The sequence below is a fragment of the Triticum urartu genome, chromosome 6 (assembly GCF_003073215.2).
Source record: "Triticum urartu cultivar G1812 chromosome 6, Tu2.1, whole genome shotgun sequence".
NCBI classification, from domain to species: domain Eukaryota; kingdom Viridiplantae; phylum Streptophyta; class Magnoliopsida; order Poales; family Poaceae; genus Triticum; species Triticum urartu.
The window spans coordinates 236808744-236830171 of NC_053027.1; the positions used below are offsets into that span (position 1 = coordinate 236808744).

The window sequence follows — 21428 nt, forward strand, 5'->3', positions numbered from 1 at the left end:
GGGTGGCGAACCAAAGGACGGCACTGGTATATCCCCAGGTGCCCGCAACCAATCCACCCAGAATGTGTGTTTAAGTAGCCACCTTAAGTTAACCATTAATTAACAATCTCACATATGTCATGGATACACTCAAACCAAATCCACGTCTACGAGCATAGCAAGGCAAATTAACCATAACGTAGAAGTAACTCCCAAAGTTTGATAATAAAAGGGCAATAGGTTCTACCTCATCATCTACTTCCCGAACCCACATGTTAAGAGATCCTACTCACGCAATGTTTGAGGGTTGTAACTAATGCATAAAAAACTGGGAAATAAAGGGATATGGTCAAAGTGTTTCTTGCCTTGCTGACGATACGCAAAACCTAGTGACTCGTAGTAGCATGTTGTGCACTCCGAGAATTCTAGAGAAAACAAAAAATAGCATACATAAGCACTCAAGCAAATATGCAAGGGTAAAACTTCAAATAAGAAGATCCAATCTGAAAGTTCAACTGAAGAGGTTCGATTTGCAAAAAGAATCGATCAAATCGGAGGTACGGAACTGAAACTACGGTGAAAAGAATTTCGAATTCAAATCTGCTTGAAACCAAATTTTAAATTGTCAAAACCTTGTTCAAGTTGATTAAATAGAAAGAGGGGTTCGAGATGAAGATTTTGGTGTTGGTTTCACTGGATTTGGACAAACGGTTAAGAAATGGCGAGGGTTTGAATATTAGGGGCTAATCTGTGATAAAAATAATCGCAGGTAGGTCCCTGGCAGAAAATAAAATAAAAAGAAAATACGAACGAACGAACATTCACTGTCTGAACCTAACCGGCGAACATTGTTCATTAAAACGAACGAACGGACAAACGTTCACAAAATAAAATAAACCGATGAAAAGTGATCTAAGAAAATTAACTGGAAAACTAAAAAAGAGAGTTAACCGAGGAAACCTGACCGGTCAAAATGGGGTCAACGGCGGCGGCTGCGGCGAGATCCGCGGCGGCGGAGACGGCGGTCGATGGCTGCGGGGCGACGGCGGCACGGGGCAGCGGGCGGCGGCGGCGGCTTCTAGCGGCGGTGGCTAAAGGCGGTGGCGGTGCGGCTCGATGGGAGGAGGCGGCGGGCCTCGACCCTATTTAAAGGCCGGGGGCGTGCGGCTTGGGTAGGGGGTCGCTGGGAGGAGGAGTCCTCCCCGGACTCGGCTGCGGCGGCGTGCGCTGGCCGGACTCCCGCCCGGAGTCGGTCGGGGCGCGGGGGTGGGCTGCGGCGGCGGCCTGGCTCGGCTGGGCCGTTGGCCCGGTCGGGCGCGCGACTTTTTTTAAACAATTCCGCCGAGAGGAAAAAATCCTAAATAAATAAAAATAAAAATCTAAAAATGCCAAAACATATTTTCATCGTCTAAATAAAATATTTAGAACTTAGTGAACATTTTATTGGCCTAAAAATGCTATTTTGAAATATGCATATTTTTCTAATTCAAATAAAATAGCAATAAAATCCAAATAAAATAATTTATTTGATTTTAATAATTTACCTCAAATATTTCATTTATTTTGGAGAAGTCATATTATCTCCTCTCATATATTTTTAATATTGGAAATATTATTTGGAGAGAAAATAATTAAAACCAAAGTGACTCACTTTTCAATATTTGAGAAAATTCAAATATGAAAATAATAAAATCCCCAACTCTCTCCGTGGGTCCTTGAGTTGCTTAGGATTTTGGGATCACAAAGCCAAAATGCAAATAAAATATGATATACATATGATGACCTATGTATAACATTCCAAATTGGAAATTTGGGATGCTACACTATCCCTGCCCCCCTAGACCCCAGAATCCACCTATAGGGTATTCTCGAGTCCTCCTCTACCGATTTTTGCAAAATCAGAGTTCTCATGTGCGCTAGAATGGCGGCTCGATCTCGCTGGAGTCCATTGAAGCTGAAGCTCCGCCGCCGCCGATTTCTTCAGCACCGAGGGTCCGCAGCATCTCCTTACTCCTCTGTCTTGATCTCCTTACCCTCCCCTATCTTCCTCATATGCTAGTTCGCATAGAGACACCCCAGAGTCGAGCAATCGGAGCTCACCCTACAATCCACTGCCGCCACAGTAGTCCAACCACTCGCCATCGCCACCCGAGGGTCTTCCAGTCCTCGTGGACGTCGCCAAACTCACCGCCGTCGTACTCCTCTTCCTCTGGTCGGTCCTCCGTCGCTAGAGATTCCCTGCAGTTGTCATCGTTGTCGAGGTCCGAGCCGCCGAGGTCCTCTTCTCCAAGTCCGGCAGCCTCCCGACTCTCTGTTCTCCGGTGAGTCACCCAGCACCGTCTGATCTGTTTTAAATGGTCGAGATTAGATCAACCAGCTTTTATTATTTCTGGACTATTATCCTTTAAGTTGTGTCCGTCTGTCGTTTAAGCCACGCAGCGAACGGTTTCCCACCAATCACCTAGTGCCATGTGGCACATCCACAGCAGTCGCGGCAGTGCTTCCAAGAACGCTGCCATGGTACAATTTTTCTGGCGGATCAGAACTAAGCATTGGAGTACTTCAACACCTTTCAAGGCAACTTTGCACATTTAATTTTGCTTATCCTATATTCTGCTATGTGTGTGTGGTTTTATGCTATGCTATATGTTTGGCTTGATATGTGTATTCTGTGTTACCATGTTTTGCTGTTGATTGTGGTATGTGATAGGGTGATCAACTTGCTATGGTAGACGCGGGCATGTGTCGAGTGATCCATGAAAGTGGCGCATGTTTATAGACGTAGGCTCGGGATAATTAACTAGGTGAATGCGTCACTAGCAGAGCGCTCTATTGTCCCTAGAGAATGCACCATTGATAGAGCGCACTTGAGGTGAAGTATAGTTTTCTAAACTTAAATCAGGTGAATGCGTCCTTGGCAGAGCGCTCTATTGTTCCTAGAGAATGCGCCACTGACTAGCGCACTTGAGAAATACTTCTGAAGTTCTTGTCATGTTTATTTAGAATCTTTGGGTTATCTTGGGCAAGTAAATTAGAGACGGTTGTGAGTTCAGGTAGTGGAGGTAGGTGAAGACATTCTTCTCCAAACTAACTTGTGTGTTTCGTTTGTCATACATTGCTTTGTGGATGTAGGTTTGCTAAATCATATTGTGTGATTTGCCAATACATTCAATGTATTGACCCTTTGTGGCTGCAACTTATCATGTTGTAGGATTTCAGATGATCAGTGAGATATAGTAGGGTCGCGAGTCTTCACTCGGCATTTTCTCCAGTGGGCATTGATGGGACTCATCGTTTGCTTATGCTACATTTCCGCTGTTATTATTGAATAAGTTAGCCATGTGCTATTCAGTTTGTAATACTTTATAGTTTCTGGATCATACATTATAGTAAACGATGCACTTGTTATTTGATATTCATATGTACTATGTGTGCTAGCGAGTCGATCCAGGGACTAGCACAGTGAGCACAGACACAACAAATCTTATCAGGTTCGGGTCATTGCAGATGGTATCAGAGCAATGTGTTGATTGTAGGTCTTGACCCTAGAAAATGGATTAGAAAAGCCATAAGAGTGAAAAACTTAATTTACAACTTGTTGTCTACTTGTTAGTTCATACTCTTATACTCATATCTTTTCTTTTCAAGTATAGACGACCCCTGGAATTATATTAGTGTCATTTATAGAGTTTTAGTTGACAGACCACCATTCCTAAGTTGTGTTCAATAAAAGATTTGATGTAGTATGATGAGATCATATCTCTTGTGGATATGACCTTGCCTGTAGGTTTTGCTTGTGTTGTGTGATATGTCATATGTTTGGTTGGTCATTGCTTTCTGTGTTGTCATATTTCATGAATTGTTTGTATTATGCAATTGGATGCTTGATTGATCATATGTGCTCTTTTGATGTGATTACTTTAGCATAGTTTTGGTGACTTGTGTGAATTGTGTGAATTTAGTGTTTGTTTTTGTAGGATAGTTTTCGGAACTTAAATCAGATGAATGAGTCCTTGGTAGAGCGCTCTATTGTTCCTAGAGAATGCGTCACTGACATAGCGCACTTGAGAAATACTTCTGAAGTTCTTGTCATGTTTAGGCTGTGTTCGGACTGGAGGAAAGCAGAGCAAAGGAATGGGAAAAGGTACAGGAAGAGAGGTTGGGTGTACAGTACAAATCACAGGTCTCCAAAGTAGAGGAATAGAAAAATGAGGTGTGCTCGCATCACAGGAAGCTTTCTAGCAGTTGCCTTGAGTTTTGACCATTACACATACTAGCCATTGCACTACCTTTGCTCTATACTCCCTCCGTAAACTAATACTCCCTCCGTCCGAAAATACTTTTCATCAAAATAAATAAAAATGGATGTATCTAGAACTAAAATATGTCTAGATACATCTCTTTTATCCATTTTGATGACAAGTATTTCCGGACGGAGGAAGTATAAGAGTGTTTAGATCACTAAAGTAGTGATCTAAACGCTCTTATATTAGTATGCAGAGGGAGTATATACGTACAGATACACAAGCTTAAGAACACACATCGCACAGCCAACCATTCCCACAGCCATTCTTCACTGCTGAGTTCATTTCAACATCACATTTCTCATTCAAGCGATGAATCCAAACTACCGTAGGCGATCAGAAAATGAAGATGAATTCGTTTTTCTCATACATCCTACATTAGAAGGTAGCATCTCATCCACAAAAATGCCAATGCATACATCCATCCTCACAGGATCCACATACATGCATGAAACACTTACCGGCCATGAGGTCTTGTGCCATCATGTTCTTTCAAGAGCCAAATAAGATATGACTTCATTTTGTGATTCCATCTAGCTCTAGCACATTTTTTGTTGGTGCCTAATGACAGGAAAAGGGCAATTTTAGTAATAGTTAGTGAATAACATGTTAACTGCTTATATGCGCATACAAGTTCAGTCTTCCTAATGCTCTGGATCCATAATATAGTTTGCTAAATAATCTCAAAGAATTTTTAAGATAGCTAGGAATGCCATGCTATACCTGCACAATGTTAACTGCTGATGCAGTGATATATGTATACATCAGTGCATGTATGCTTGCCTAATTTGTGGTAAAAAAATATTATCTAAAGATGATGTATACATCATATACATCAGTGCATGTATGCTTGCCTAATTTGTGGTAAAAATATATTATCTGAAGATGATGTATGCACACTACCATTTAACTAATCAGAACTATATGCTACTACTTGGAAACACACAGGCAGTGGCGGAGTGTGTGAGCTGAATTTAAGTGGGGGGCAAACAAGGGCACGCCCCCAAAACGGCTGGAGAGATTAGAGAGGCCGAGTGATTAGAGGGGCCGGTGATTAGAAGTGAGTTTAGCTTTGGGATTTGTGTTTTCTTTTGCAACAAATTCATTCTGAAGGGGAGGCCAGGACCCGGGATGATACCACCAACGCCCCAGCACACTGGAGCACTCGAATCAAACTAATCAGATTACCACACTATACAAAGAGAAACAGATATGTCCTAATAAAAAAATTGAACACCAGATTGAGATTTCTAAATGAGAGAGCAAGATGTATGAAGCGAATTACCTATTTCTTGCAAGATCTCCTCACTTCACCCAAATTTCAGATCTTCCAACCCTTGTGTCGATAGAACGGGGGGTGGAGCTCGAAGGACACAGGGAGGGGGCGGATGAGGTGGAGGAGGAGGAGGAGGAGGAGTAGGTGCTCGGATCCGCCGGGTGGGCATGCTGCACCGGTGGTCATCCATGTCGATTTCGCGCGAAGCTCACGGGAGAAGGGCGCGGTATGGGGCTGGAGAGTGATGGAGCGAGAGGAGGATTTTCACCGGGCGTTCCCTTTGGTACGAGTAGATGTTATTTTTCCTGTGAAAAGTACTCCCTCTGTAAACTAATATAAGAGCGTTTAGATCACTATTTTAGTAATCTAAACACTCTTATATTAGTTTACGAAGGAAGTACAGGTTAGTGACGCTTTTCTGTGGAACAGACAAACTACTTCCTGCGAAGCCAACGGGCTTCCTGGAATTTATTCCCGTGGAAACTAGCATGCAGAAATCCTGTGAAAATCCCGTGGACTGAACGCAGCCTTATTTAGAATCTTTGGGTTATCTTGGGCTAGTAAATTAGATACGGTTGTGAGTTCAGGTAGTGGAGGTAGGTGAAGACATTCTTCTCCAAACTAACTTGTGTGTTTTGTTCGTCATACATCGCTTTGTGGATGTAGGTTTGCTATATCATATTGTGTGATTTGCCAATACATTCAATTTATTGGCCCTTTGTGGCTGCAACTTATCATGTTGCAGGATTTCAGATAATCAGTGAGATACAGTTGGGACGCGAGTCTTCACTCAGCATTTTCTCCAGTGGGCATTGGTGGGACTCATCGTTTGCTTATGCTACATTTCCGCTGTTATTGTTGAATAAGTTAGCCATGTGCTATTCAGTTTGTAATACTTTATAATTTTTGGATCATACATTATAGTAAATGATGCACTTGTTATTTGATATTCATATGTACTATGTGTGCTAGCGAGTCGATCCAGGGACTAGCACACTGAGCACAAAGACATCGAATCTTGTCAGGTTCGGATCGTTACAAGCTTTTTGGATGCTTACTCTGGTTATCATCTGATCAAGATGGCAGTTAAGGACCAGGAGAAGATAGCTTTCATCACTCCCTTTGGAGCCTTCTGCTATGTGTCTATACCTTTTGGGCTTAAGAGTGCCCACGCAACTTATCAACCATGTGTTCGGAATTGCCTCCATGACCAGATTAGGCGCAATGTTCATGCTTATGTGGATGATATTGTTGTGAAATCCAGAAAGAAAGAGACTTTGATAGATGATTTGAAAGAAACCTTTGACAATCTCCGGGTGTACAAGATGATGCTTAACCCGGGAAAGTGTATTTTCGATGTGCCAGCAGGCAAGCTTTTGGGTTTTTTGGTTTCTGAAAGGGGCATTGAAGCTAACCCGTAGAAAATCAAGGCTATCACTTCTCTGGCTAAGCCGCCGTGTACAAATGATGTCCAGCGCCTGGCAGGTCGCATTGCGGCCTTAAGCCGATCCATAAGCCGGTTGGGCGAGAAGGCTATCCCTCTCTACCAGATGATGAAGAAAACAGATCACTTTGTCTGGAGTCATGTTGTTGATCAAGTGTTTGAAGCATTGAAAAAATAGTTAGCTGAGCCGCCGATCCTTGCAGCTCCTATTGCCAAGGAGCCCTTATTGCTATATGTGGCTTCTAATAGCGGAGCCGTGAGTGTAGCAATTGTGGTGGAAAGGAAAGAGACATGCAAGGAATATCTGGTTCAGCGGCCGGTTTATTATATTAGTGAGGTCCTCATTGAATCCAAGCAGAGGTATCCACATTGGCAGAAATTGGTGTATGGAGTGTTCATGGCTAGTTGTGAGCTGAAGCAGTATTTGTTTGGTCATCCCATCACTATGGTCAGTTCTGCTCCCTTGGGGGATATTATTCAAAACAGAGAAGCCACATGTCGGGTAGCCAAGTGGGCCATTGAGCTTGGGCCCCATGGTTTGAAGTATATGCCTCGGACAACTATCAAGTCTCAAGCACTTGTGAATTTTATCAGTGACTGGACCGAGCTGCAGATGCCTGAGGAGAAGCCGGATAGCACATATTGGACTATTCACTTTGATGGATGCAGGTAGTTGGAAGGCTCGGGGGCTGGAGTTATTTTGACTTCCCCACGAGGTGATAAATTTTGTTATGTTTTAAGGTTGATGTTCCCTTGTACTAACAATGCAGCTGAGTATGAGGCCTTGCTCCATGGTCTTCGGATGGCTAAAGAGATGAATCTAAGCCGGGTGAGGTGTTTTGGCGACTCAGATTTGGTGGCTCGGCAAGTTTCAGGCACATGGGATTCTAAAGATCCACTCATGGCGGCTTACCGCCGAGAGGTTGATACTATTGCTGGTCATTTCAAAGGTTATCAAGTGGAACATGTTGATCGTTGGAAAAATGAGGCGGCTGATGCCTTAAGACGGCTAGGGTCTCAGCGTAAGCCGGTACCACCTAATGGTTTTCATGATATTCTGCATAACCCTTCAGTCAAATTACCTTCGGAGGAAGATCTTGCTGTTCCTGACCAGAAGGCGCAGTTGGTGGCGGCTCTTCATACTATTCCTGATAGGACAGTTCCATATTTGGGTTATATGACCCGGGGCGAGTTACCTAACGATGAAACTTTGGCCAGGCAGATAACCCAGAGGTCTAAGTCAATGACTATTGTCAATGGAGAGTTGCACTATTGTAGTGTCACGGGGGTGTTTCAACGTTGTGTTTCTCCATAGGAAGGCTGTGAGATTTTACCAGAGATTCATGAAGGATATTGTGGTCCTCATGCCGGCTCTAAGTCTCTCATAGCCAAGGCTTTTCGTCATGGGTTTTATTGGCTGCAGCTCATGCTGATGCAGAGGATTTGGACAGTAAATGTGATGGTTGTCACAAATTTTCAAGACGAGCTCATGTGTCGACTCAAGAATTGAGGATGATTCCAATTACTTGGCCGTTTGTAGTCTGGGGGCTGGATATGGTTGGACCTTTTAAAAGATCCAAAGATAAAAATACCCATCTTTTGGTGGCGGTTGACAAGTTCACAAACTGGGTTGAGGCAAAGCCGGTCAGTAAGTGTGACGCGGCGACGACGGTTCAATTCATCAAAAAGGTGATTTTCCATTTTGGTTACCCTCACAGCATTATAACTGATAATGGCACTAATTTGTCTAATGGTGCTATGAAAGAATTATGTCAACAAGAACATATTCGTCTTGATGTGTCATAAGTGGCTCACCCCTAGTCCAATGGCCAAGCTGAAAGAGCCAATCAAGAAATTTTGAGAGGCATAAAGCCCCGACTTATGGTCCATTTTCAGAGGACACCGAGTTGTTGGGTGGAAGAGTTTCCTTCAGTGCTATGGAGTATCAATACTACCCCCCAACAGATCTACGGGTTACACGACTTTCTTCATGGTTTACAGAGCAGAGGCGGTTCTCCCTAGAGACATCCGTCATGACTCGCCCCGTGTGGCGGCTTATGTTGAAGCTGATAATGAAAAATCATGTCAGGATGCTCTTGACTTGTTGGAAGAGGAGCGTGACCTTGCGGCGGCTTGTTCGGCAATTTACCAGCAAGATCTGTGTCGTTATCGGGTTAAAACCATGACCTTTCAAGAAGGAGATTTGGTGCTTCGGCTCATCCAGGATCAAACTGACATGCACAAGTTATCCCCACCGTGGGAAGGGCCCTTTATGGTCAGCAAAAATCTGAACAACGGGTCATACTACCTTATTGATGTACATATTTAGACCGATGTATATATTATGATTCAGTTTAATAAAGCTGGCACCCCTGAGAATTTCGGGCATGTGTCGTTTTAGTTTCCAGCAAAATTGAGTCTTTATTCCCTGATTCATTGGTCTCATGGGGGCTTCCTGCTCATTGAGCATAGCTATTCACACCCATGAGATCTGGTTCTCAAGCCGACTTATTGGACATTTGGGGGCTTCCTATTCATTGAACATAGCTAGCTCACCCATCTTGATTCGGCCTCCGGCCACCATATTGGACATTTGGGGGCTTCTTGTTCATTGAATATAGCTCTCTCACCCATCTTGATCCGGCCTTCGGCCACCTTATTGGACATTTGGGGGCTTCCTATTCATTGAACATAGCTCGCTCACCCATCTTGATCCGGCCTCCTGCCATCTTATTGGACATTCGGGGGCTTCCTGTTCATTGAACATAGCTTGCTCACCCATCTTGATCCGACCTCCGGCCACCTTATTGGACATTTGGGGGCTTCCTATTCAATGAACATAGCTCGCTCACCCATCTTGATCTGGCCTCCGACCACCTTATTGGTCACATGTGGGCTTCCTGCTCCCCGAGCATAGCTCTTCACACCCATGTGATCCAGTTTCCAAGCTGAACATTGAGTTAAACCTGCCTGTTTGCTTGATGCTACTCCGCTAGGTGACCCACCGTACTCTTAACAGTTACTCTTTTTAATAAGACCCTGAACTTGTCAACGTTAAAATGGCGGTTGTCAGTGTCAAAATCGGCGGATCTCGGGTAGGGGGTCCCGAACTGTGCGTCTAGGATCGATGGTAACAGGAAACAGGGGACACAATGTTTACCCAGGTTCGGGCCCTCTCTATGGAGGTAATACCCTACTTCCTGCTTGATTGATCTTGATGAATATGAGTATTACAAGAGTTGATCTAGCACGAGATCATAATGGCTAAACCCTAGAGGTCTAGCCTATATGGGTATGGTAATGAGCATATGTGGTATCCTTTCCGGACTATCCCCTTGGGTTTATATAGACACCAAGGGGATCTAGGGTTTACATGGAGTCAGTTACATAAGAAGGAATCTTCGGTCGCCAAGCTTGCCTTCCACGCCAAGTAGAGTCCAATCCGGAGACAGTGCAGTCTTCGGTCTTCATGTCTACACAACCCATCAGTCCGGCCCATGGATAATAGGCCGGATGCCCAAGGACCCCTTAGTCCAGGACTCCCTCAGTAGCCCCTGAACCTAGCTTCAATGACGAGGAGTCCGACGCGTAGATTTGTCTTCGGCATTGCAAGGCGGGTTCCCTCCTTCCGAACTCCAGAATAGTCTTCGGACGAGGTAAGTATATCCGGACCTGTATATATAATTGCAGAGAATATAATATCCCTCGAGCCCAACTTGTTGATAACTGTTCATGACATCGTATCGTGCCTGTCCGGTTACTATTTCCAACCGTCGGCTAGCGAGCCGCCCGACGTCTCGGGGCACGGTTTTACTGGCACGTCCCATCAAGGCAGGGATCGTGTCCCTTTATTTATGGGATTTTCATTAATGCATGCATGGGTAACCCAACCGTCCCCTGGGTACAACTCCTTGGTGATAGGTAAGTTTAGAGACCCCGGGGGAGATGCCCAGTATTCGGGGCCTTTATATAGAGACCCAGTCTCGTCCTCTCCCCTTGCGCTTGCTCCTTCCTCAATCCCAGCCACCCCAAGTTCCAACCCTCGGGTTCCAATCGCCACCAGCCCTAGTCATGTCCGGATCCAACCATCAGGGCCGGTGGGTGGCTTCTTCTGTCACAGAGGAGGATATAGCGAAGCTCTGCATAGCAAGGTATCTGACCCCAGAAATCTTTCATCGGCTTCCGGTGCAAGGGCAAGTCATACTGACCCCCAGATCTGGCGAGAGGGTAGTATATGTATCCCACTTCCTTCATGGGCTAGGGTTCGCGCTTAACCCCTTCGTCCGGGGGCTCATGTTTTACTATGGGGTAGATTTTCATGATCTGGCCCCGGACTCTGTTCTCCTCATCTCGACATTTATCGTCACGTGTGAGGCCTTACTCCGAACTCCTCCGCACTTTGGTTTGTGGCTCAAGACCTTTGATGTGAGGCTGCAGGTGGCAGAGGAGGAGCAGGCAGAGTGCGGTAGCGTCATAATAGGAAAGCTGCCCGGCGTAGTTTGGCCCAAAGGATCTTTCCCCAAATCTTCCGACATATGGCAGCAGGGGTGGTTTTATATCAACGAGCCGCAGGTCCCCAAGTGGGCGGCTACACTTGCGTTCCGGCCCGGCCCTCCAATTCAGCTCGCTTCGTGGGTCAATAAGGGATTGGACTGGGGATCCTTCAATGAAGTGCAGACTCTGCAAAGTCGCATCCAGAGCCTTACCGAGAAGGGCATCGACCTTGTGAATGTCGTTCAAATAATGCTAGTCCACCGGATCCTTCCATGTCAGCGGCGGCCTCTTCGTGTGTGGGAGTTTAACCCGGAAGGGCGGCGGACTCTACAGCACTTCTTCGGCACTACGCATGAAGGAATGTGGAAATCATATTTCGGGGAACGAGAGCAATGGTCGGACACCACCGAAGATGTTGGCCTTGACTGCAATCATCCGGACACTTCGGTAAGTATTCGATATCCGAGCACCTTCCATTCAGGCATCTCTTAACAAGATACTGAACAATCCGTCCCTGTACAAGACTGGATAAAGAAAGTGGTGCTAATCTGGTGTCCGGTGCCTCTTCCCGAAGGCCCTGCGACTGACCTGCTGACGAGAATGTTGATCCCTACACCGTACCAGGTGGCTGCGTTCGAGCAAACTGAAATCCTTTTGCCCAAGGGAAAGAGTGCAGAGGGGGCCCTCCAGGGAAAGAAGAGGGTCGCCTCCGAAGATCAGGAGGGGAATCCTTCCAAGAGAGGAAAAATGCCATCGTCAAGCAGCTTGGGCCGGGCGAGCGAGGCTGCCGAATAGTTTGATGACGAGGACGAACCTCGAGGCAGACCATAAGCGAGGCTGGGGTACTTTAAACGCACCTCATTCTTTTCCTACTAGTGAAGTAATCATCTGATACATGTTCGTCCATGCAGGTTAACGCCTGGTGCTTCTCAATCGTCCTCCTCCTCGGGAGATCTTCTTCCGGAGATGATGGAGAGTGACACGCCTTCTCCGGCCACATCGCCCAATAGGGGAGATGATACCGAGGTATCGTCCCGACGTGCTCCTCCCGAACACCAAGTAGTACAGGAAGCGAAGAAGGTGTTACCCGAAGGTGGTGCCTCTGTCACTCGGGGTTCCGGAATCAAGACTGGCGTCCCCGAACCGTCCGGTTTACAGCTGGAGACGATTCTGGAGGCAAGTAAGTGGGTTCCTTCATAGGAATGTCGTACTCCGGCGGCAGTTTCCGAAGACCCAGGAGCGCCGGACATGCTGACGGGCTTGCTATGACGAGCATCCATTTCAGAAGAGCACTGTACCTTGATGGCTACGGTGGTAAAAAGGGTTCTATCCGCGAAGAGTGGATTGAACGAGGCCTTCACGAATCTTCTAAGAGGTTTTGAGGTTTGTGATGTAGTTTTGTCAGCTGAATTTTATTGACAGAATGCACCTGTTGTATGTGCAGTAGCCCCTGAGACTCGGATTGTCTTCCAAAGGAAGCGATCGGAGGATCAAAGAGATATGCTCAGGTATTAACTTTGGTTCAATTTGAAATACAGGCTACTTCCCCTCCTGTGGCTGCCCGGAATACGGAAGTGGCCGAACTGCAGCAAAAGCTGGATATTGCGGAGGATGACCTTGCATTGATCAACATGCGTCTTGACGACTCGCAAGGTATGTATTTCAAGCATTCTTTACACCAGTGTGCTTGACGCGGGAAAGTGCTTTATATGAAATGTGCATGAAATGCGGATGGTGCTGCCGCCGTGGATGCTCTTCGGGCGGAGCTAGTCCGGCCCAAGGAGCGGGCCCGGCTTAGTGATGCTGCTGCTGAAGAGGCATCGGTTGAACTGAAGGCCGAACAAGCTGTGAGATGCCAGGGCGAGGAGAAGGTATCCATGATGGCACTCGCTTTGGAGAATGCTACTGGCCGCTGTGAATTTCTTGAGAAGGAGAATAAAGCCTTAACGGCTGAACTGGGCAAGGCCCGACAGGAGGCAAGAGAAGTGCGATCAGAGTCCAGAGCACTCCATGAGGAGGTTTGGCAGGCGAAAGAGATAGTGGTTGGAAAGCCTTTTCTGCTGCAGACCAAGTTCGGCGACCCGGACTATGCTTAGCTGAACCAAGTGTGGAGTTCTCCGGACGAGTATTTGGACTTGCCGAAGAGTTCTTCTGATGCAGCACGGTATTACCAAGCGCGAGCTTGATATGCAACGGAGAAGCTTTTTTTGTCACAGTTCGGTGCGTCGAAGCGCCCGCTGCTGCTCAATGAACAAATGTCCCAATGGGACGAACTTCATAGGGTATCTGGCGCTGCATTGAAGGATGTTATAATCCGGCTGTGGCCAACCGAGCCTGTGCCGAGTAGCTATTTCAGTTTGGTGCAGAAGCTTGTCGACGTGGTGCCATGAATCGATGATGTGAAGCGATCGGCGTGCATTGAAGGTCCACGGATGGCCCTTGCCCGAGTCAAGACATTCTGGGGAAAGATGAAGGCCATCGACGTCGCCACGAAGGGTCCTCCTAAAGGCAGGGACCGTCCGGAACCGAAGAGTTATTTTGAAGACGTCCTGGTCTCTTGGAGGCCGCCCGCTTGATAGAGGGTCAATGCTCGAAAAACATAATGTTCGAGTGAGGTGTATGATGATTGTAAGAGACAACTTTATAGTTTAGTCTACTTATGTTTTGCTCGAAGAGCTTGAATTCCTCATGTGCGGTCGTTTTCATATAATCTGGAAGTTTTCCGGTCGTCGGCTTCAGCCCCCTCGTAGGAAGTATGGGGGTGTTCGGAAAAACATTTAATCACTCTTTATCCAATGTCTTGGTCCATGAAGGAGGTGATAATGCGGCGAACCAGGCAATCAGACTATAAGGCGTTAACACTTTCACTTAACCATAGGAGTTTTATGATGGGGCTACGACATAGCCCCTGGTGTGTATGCGGCGTGTGGTGCCTTGCATATCTGATCTAAAAAAGATCCCTCGTGTTACACGGAGAATCGCTAAAGATTACAATAAGTCGTCAAGCGGTTGACCAGCTCTCGCCGCATCATGACAATCAGTTTTCGGCTTCCTCTACTGAGGTGTTCATCCGGTCTAGACCAGGGCATAATCACAGTAGTTCTCCCTTTACTACCCTAGCCGATAGAGCGGAATGTAGGGTAGCAAACACAGGAGCCAGGCAAACCCAACTATTGACCCAAGACAATGATTCGGAGTTGATGCATATAAGGCCAAACTTGCGACGCCGAAGTACGCTATAGAGATGTTCGGACTTTTACTGGCAGCTCATTCGTTTCCATGCCGAGCCCCTGGCAGGGTATGCCGAGGTGTATCTGCAGAGCAGCCGTTAAGGCCGTACTTATTGTTGAAAGAGTATGAAAGATTGGTTCGGATGAGTCTTACTGAGAACGGAGCGATGTGCCAATGATAAATTTATGTATATATATATAATAATAATAAAAAAAGAAACCGTGAACCCGGCTATTTGACATGCCCGGGGTCGGGATCAGAGGAAATAGGGCATAGTACAGGCTTGGAATAAAGAGTGTGGTCCACAAAAAGTTATTTGGACCTCCTGTCGCATGTTTGCGTCGCCCATCCTCGGGGAGGGGAATCCTTAATGGAAGTAGCCCCTTAGGTGAGCATACGGGTCCGAACTCCGATAGAGTCCGTTGTAGATGATGTCCAGCTAGTCACCTGTTCTTTAGGGATGATATAGAAAAAATAAGGTAAGCAGATAAAAAACGTTACGGGAATGCTTGTAGGGTGGTCCGTATTGTGCTTCCGCCGATGCCCATGGTATCTTGAATGCGTAGTGATGTGCGCGTGGTGCAAATTTTGCCAGTACAACACATGGGTGGCGGAAGACAAACTGCTACTTGTGTTTCGGGAGTGGTCGAACATCGGAGGGGAACTGTCTCTGGCCCCTGGCATTCTGCTGGCGAGCCGACTTGTCGTCTTTATCGCCTGGTGGAATCCTCCCCTTGTGGTCAGTGTTAAGCTTGCCTGCCTGCTTGAAGACCCAACAGTTTCGGTTCGTATGATTGGGTGGCCTATCGGGTGACCGTGAATCTGACAAGGTCGGTCCAATATCCTGTCAAGGGTGGATGGTCCATCCTTGTTTGCCTTTAGTGGCTTCTTCTGTTGACCGGGCTTCGGATTGTGAAATCTGGCATTCACCGCTGTGTCGCGTATATTACTGCGACTGTTGTGTTCGGTTTGTCGTGGCTTGCCATTGCCATCTCGGATCTTGGAAGTGCCCGGGCCGCTTGCATTGTTGCTTTTACGAGCAAGCCAGTTGTCTTCTCCCGCGCAGAAGCGGGTCATTAGAGCGGTAAGGGCTGCCATGGATTTGGGTCCTTCCTAGCCGAGGTGACGCGCTAGCCATTCATCTTGGACGCTATGTCTGAAGGCCGCAAGGGCTTCCGCGTCCGGACAGTCGACAATTTGGTTCTTTTTGACTAAGAACCTGGTCCAGAGCTCCCTGGCTGACTCACCGGGCTCCTGGACAATGTGACTTAAGTCATCAGCATATAATGGTCGGGCATATGTTCCCTGGAAGTTGTCTCGAAAGGCGTCTTCCAAATCTTCCCAGTTGCCAGTGGAATTTTCTGGCAAACTGTTTAGCCAGTACCGAGCTGGCCCTTTAAGCTTGAGAGGTAGGTATTTAATGGCGTGGAGGTCATCTCCACGGGCCATGTGAATATGGAAGAGGTAATCCTCGATCCATACCACGGGATCTGCTGTTCCATCGTGTGATTCGATATTGATTGGTTTAAACCCGTCTGGGAATTCGTGCTCCATTACTTCGTTAGTGAAGCAGAGGGTGTGCGGCTCCTCTATGTTGGGCCACACTATGAAGCACCTGCGGTGGGCTTCATTTACGGTGCTCGAACCGGGCATGGTCGGCTTTATAGCGTCCGAATAAGCGACCATCATCGTCGGTCAGGGTATATCTTCGTGATCTGTACATCGATCTTGTGTGTCCTGCTCTACCCTCCGTGTCTTGGTTGATATCGCGGGTATTCCCCCGAGTTGTTTTGTTTTGAATGTTGGATGGGTTCGTATGGTGCTCTGCTTGGGATGCTGCTTTGTCTAGACCGAACTATGGTCGGCCCGTCGCATTGTTCGATGGTGATATGGGTTCCATCGCTCTGCCATCGTGTTGTGGGAGCCACCTATTCCTGGGGTGGCTTTTGACTGGGCTACTAAGGCCGTATTCTTCGGCGGCCAAGACCTCGGTCCATCTATCGTTGAGAAAATCTTGGTTTGCTTGAAGCTGCAGCTGCTTCTTTCTTAGGCTCCTTGCAGTGGCTATAAACCGGCGTTTGAAGTGCTCCTGCTCGAGAGGTTCCTTGGGCATGATAAAATCCTCGTTGCCGAGGGTCTCCTCTTCCTTGGAGAGTGGGAGATAATTGTTGTCCCTCAAGTCCCCATATGTGGTCTGTTCATCAGAGCTGTCTTGCCCGCCTTCCTGTTCCTCCTGCTCGAATTCTACCTCAACAGGGTCTTTGTTGTCCGGAGTATCATCTTCCCTGGTGTTGGCAGTGTTTTCTGTTGGGCGATGTGACCTAGGGTGCCGGTGTCCGGGCTGTGTACCAGGCAGTTTATTCTCGACCGGATCCTCCTTGTCATCGTCGAGAGCGCCGTAAGGTGTGTCTATCATACGCATGTCATACCATGAAGTGGTCATCCCGTGTCAAGCGGGTAGTAAGCTCTGGCCCTGCCCCTTATCATCGTCCACACCGTCGGTGTCTTCGGGGTGGGGGTCGGGTGTGTTGGTTAGGTCTTCAACAGTGGCTACGAAGTGGGTGGCTGGTGGGAAACAAAATTCTCCATCGTCCGCTGAAAGTTCGAACCGAACATAGTTCGGCGACGAGTCGTTTGCCAGGGATAGGTTTTTTAGCGAGCTTAGTATGTCACCCATGGGCGAGTGTTGGAAGACATCTGCGGCGCTGAACTTGAAGATCGATAACCGGTCGAGTTCGGTATATGCGGGCTCGCAGGGTTCAGAGTTCGACATCCGAGGCGAGTCTGAGGTTCTGTTGATGCGGATACCGTATGAAGTGGAATCTGCGTGCGGCTCCAGCGCCGCGGAATCGGTAGCCCCCGTGATGGGGTCGAGCTTCTCATCTTCGGGCGACTTGATCTGCTCCAGATTTAAGGCCAGAGCTACTACAGGAGCTATCTCCTGGATGCAGCCCGATGACAGGTTTAAGCCATGTTCATCGAGGCGATGGGGAGCGGTTGCCGCGGTCTCGAATCCGTCGAAGATCAAATCTTCACGGATGTCCGTGACGTAATTCAAGCTTCTGAATCTGACCTGATGGCTGGGGGCGTAGCTGTCGATCTGCTCCAAATGGCCAAGCGAGTTGGCCCACAGTACGAAGCCGCCGAATATGAAGATCTGTCCGGGGAGGAAGGTTCCCCTTTGGACAGCGTCGTTATTGACGATTGAAGGGGCCATCGAACCTTTTGTCGACGGCATAGTGGAACTCTCAATGAAAGCACCAATGTCGGTGTCAAAACCGGCGGATCTCGGGTAGGGGGTCCCGAACTGTGCGTCTAGGATCGATGGTAACAGGAGACAGGGGACACGATGTTTACCCAGGTTCGGGCCCTCTCTATGGAGGTAATACCCTACTTCCTGCTTGATTGATCTTGATGAATATGAGTATTACAAGAGTTGATCTACCACGAGATCGTAATGGCTAAACCCTAGAAGTCTAGCCTATATGGGTATGGTAATGAGCATATGTGGTATCCTTTCCGGACTATCCCCTTCGGTTTATATAGACGCCGAGGGAATCTAGGGTTTACATGGAGTCGGTTACATAAGAAAGAATCTTCGGTCACCAAGCTTGCCTTCCACGCCAAGTAGAGTCCAATCCGGACACGGTGCAGTCTTCGGTCTTCATGTCTTCACAGCCCATCAGTCCGGCCCATGGATAACAGGTTGGACGCCCGAGGACCCCTTAGTCCAGGACTCCCTCAGCGGCCTTTGTCATGTGAGAGCTGGCTTACAGAGAGCTAGGACAAACTCACCCGTTGTCGCAGTCTCTTCGCTATGTGGCCCGTTTGTACTCTTGACAAGTTACTCTTTTTTAAGACCCGGAATTTGTCAACGTTAAAACAATGGATTTATGTCACGTGAGAGCCAGCTTATGGGATAAAAACGATTTTTTTTGAAAAACAGAATCGAGCTGCACTCTTTTGGATTTATGTCAAGCTTCCGGCTTGCAAACTTACATATTTATAGCACCGATATGCTATTGGTCTACAGGTATGATATCATATTTGAATAAGTATTTGGTTTTTTCAAACCATCATGGTTCTAGACTTTAAGTCACCAGGATATATCATATTGGATGTTATGACCCGCCCTAACGAAAACCGCCAGGGCGTTTTTTCTTCCATGTGTGCATATGCATTATGAGATAACATGATCTACTTTCCATAATCTTTCAACGCAAAAGAATAAAGTACCATCAATTTTCCAGAGGATAAAACATGCACGATGGCACGACAGATCATTGTTTTGCTAAGTCTATTACATGGCTCTGCAAGCCCAGATGATTAAGTGTTCTTCAGACAATGTCTGATGAAGCAGATTATGAGCCGTTCACCGGATCAATTTTCTTGTTCTTGGTGGCTTGAGGCTTCCGGGTCATCCCGCGCCAGTTCTTCTTCTTCCTTCATCGTCTAGAAGTTTGGCGATGACCAATTGATGCTAGTCAATGCTTGAAATTCAGCTTTATCATCGATAAGCTTAGATAGATAAATTTTAGGGGCGAAAGTATGCTTACGGATTGGAGGGATGAGATCCACCATTTTGTAAGCCGGCGTTGGCATTTTCTGATTGTCCGCTGTATAAGCCGCCTGATATTTTGACAGATCTATTTCTTCAATAATAAGACTCGCCAACGGATGCATCTCTTTCACACAAGCAGCAAAGTCCTTCTTATCAAAGGGAGATCCATCCTCTTTGACACTGGGGCAGCCAGTAGCTAGCTCGGCCGGGTCTAATTCCGCCTGCCATGCCTTCTCCCGGCTTAAAGCCGTAATGGCACCGGCTCTGGTGGCTGACCGCTTGATTGCTTCAATTCTTGCGGGCAGGACAAAAAGTTTTCTTAAGACATCACTAAGAAGGGATGGTGCTTGGCTGGTTGGAGAGATAGTGGCTATGGTGCGTTGGGTACCGGTATATAATGTTCCACCAATGTATAAACCGCCTTGAGTTTTATCAGCATCTCTTGACCAAGATTGCTACTCCTGGGGCCTGCATAACATAAGATGGTCAAGTCACCAGGCGGCTTACAAAGAGGAGGGCGGAAAGTCATTGCAATATTTAAGTTTTGCTTACCAAAAATGGCGGAGGTTGTCAGGACCCCGATTCCAAGTCACATCGATCTAGCCGGTAACACCTCATATCACTTTGCGGCCTCACGCACGGTATCCCACGGGTGACGCCTTACCATGGCCCGGGACCGTTTGCGCCTTTTGGCTCACGTATATGACAGTGTCGCTAGCATCCATATGACAGAGAACCCGGGCCGACATGGCTAGTCGTGAACCCAAAGCGGCACAGACCTATGGAGACAGGCATACATGAATCACATCGAACATGTCGGTCATCAACGAGTGATTCCGGGCTGTAGCACTGGGCTAACAGGACTCCGGGGAACCCCGGGCTGTAGCAGGCTAGGCAGGACTCCGGAAGTCACCGTGTGACATTTCCCCGAAGGGACAGACATAGGGACGAAGTGAAACACATGCCGGCCAGTCAAGTGTCCTGAGCAGTAGTGCTGGGCTAGCAGGACTCCGGTGAACCGGGCTGTAGCGGACTACTATGGCTCGAGGAACACTAGACTACATTTCCCCATAAGAAAGGCTGTCAAGGATAAACAACTAGATTGTCGGATCCCACTCATACCAAGCATTTCAATCATACACACAATATGCCTGATATGAGTACATACAACATGGCATCACAACAAAACTCTACAACTCAAGTACTTTATTTAAAGGCTCCAGAGAGCCATACATAACATGTTCATACAGATAGGGGTCACATGACCCGACACTCAAGTCATACAAACATACAAGCACATGCGGAAGCAACTAGTCTGGGTACAGACTCTAGAAAGAAAGAAGGCATCTCGAAGCCTGTCTATCTACATAGGCCCTCCATGGCCAGGGTCACCACCTGGGTGGCTAGTCACTCGTCGACGTCAAGGTCTACATAGAACCCATCGGAGGGGGCAGTGTTGTCGTCTGAAAACAATAAATAAGCAAAATGAGTACAAAGGTACTCAGCAAGTCTTACATCAGAACCTACTATACATGCTTATTCTCAAGAAGGCGGTGGGGTTGATGCAGCAAGCCAGCTTTGACTCTTGGCTAAGCTATCCTACGAACTTCACCAGTAAAATAGTTTTCGCACACGAGTCCACTACTCACCAACACAATACTCCACCGGGGATCCTCCCTCGTCATCCTACGAGAGGGCCATCCTCGGTACTCACACTTATCTTGAGTCTTTTAGTAGTATCCATTAACTTGTCTATGAGCTGTATATGCAACCAAGTAGTCCTTTACCATGTACGCGGCTATTCGAATAGTTTTATACCCTGCAGGGGCGTACTTCGTCACACGTGTTTCCACCACTTAGCGTCTGCACACGACATGTGGTCGGCAGACTTCAAGCGAAAACCGACGTGGGTTTAGACCACGACCGGACTAACCTCACAAGTCCCTAGTTCAGGTTTATCGCCTATTCAGGTTCCATCCGCAAGGAAATCCGGCCGGGGTGTCCTCAACGGCCCCAAACGATGTGAACAGGGTTCCAGCGACACCAAACGGGTGACTCGGTACACCGTGCCACGGTGTATCTACCGCAACATAGCCCACCCCTAGGGTCAGCGCTACGCACGGCCGCCAACACGTGTCC

General features: G+C 47.3%; 1 long non-coding RNA gene across 1 annotated transcript; it reads right to left on the reverse strand.

Annotated features, from left to right (window-relative positions):
- Positions 1-4521: 4521 nt before the first annotated feature.
- Positions 4522-5909, reverse strand: LOC125512777. Its single transcript, XR_007285544.1, has 2 exons — positions 5569-5909; positions 4522-4844 (listed from the first exon to the last, which is right to left on the reverse strand). It is a non-coding gene; the product is annotated as an uncharacterized LOC125512777 (long non-coding RNA).
- Positions 5910-21428: the final 15519 nt, after the last annotated feature.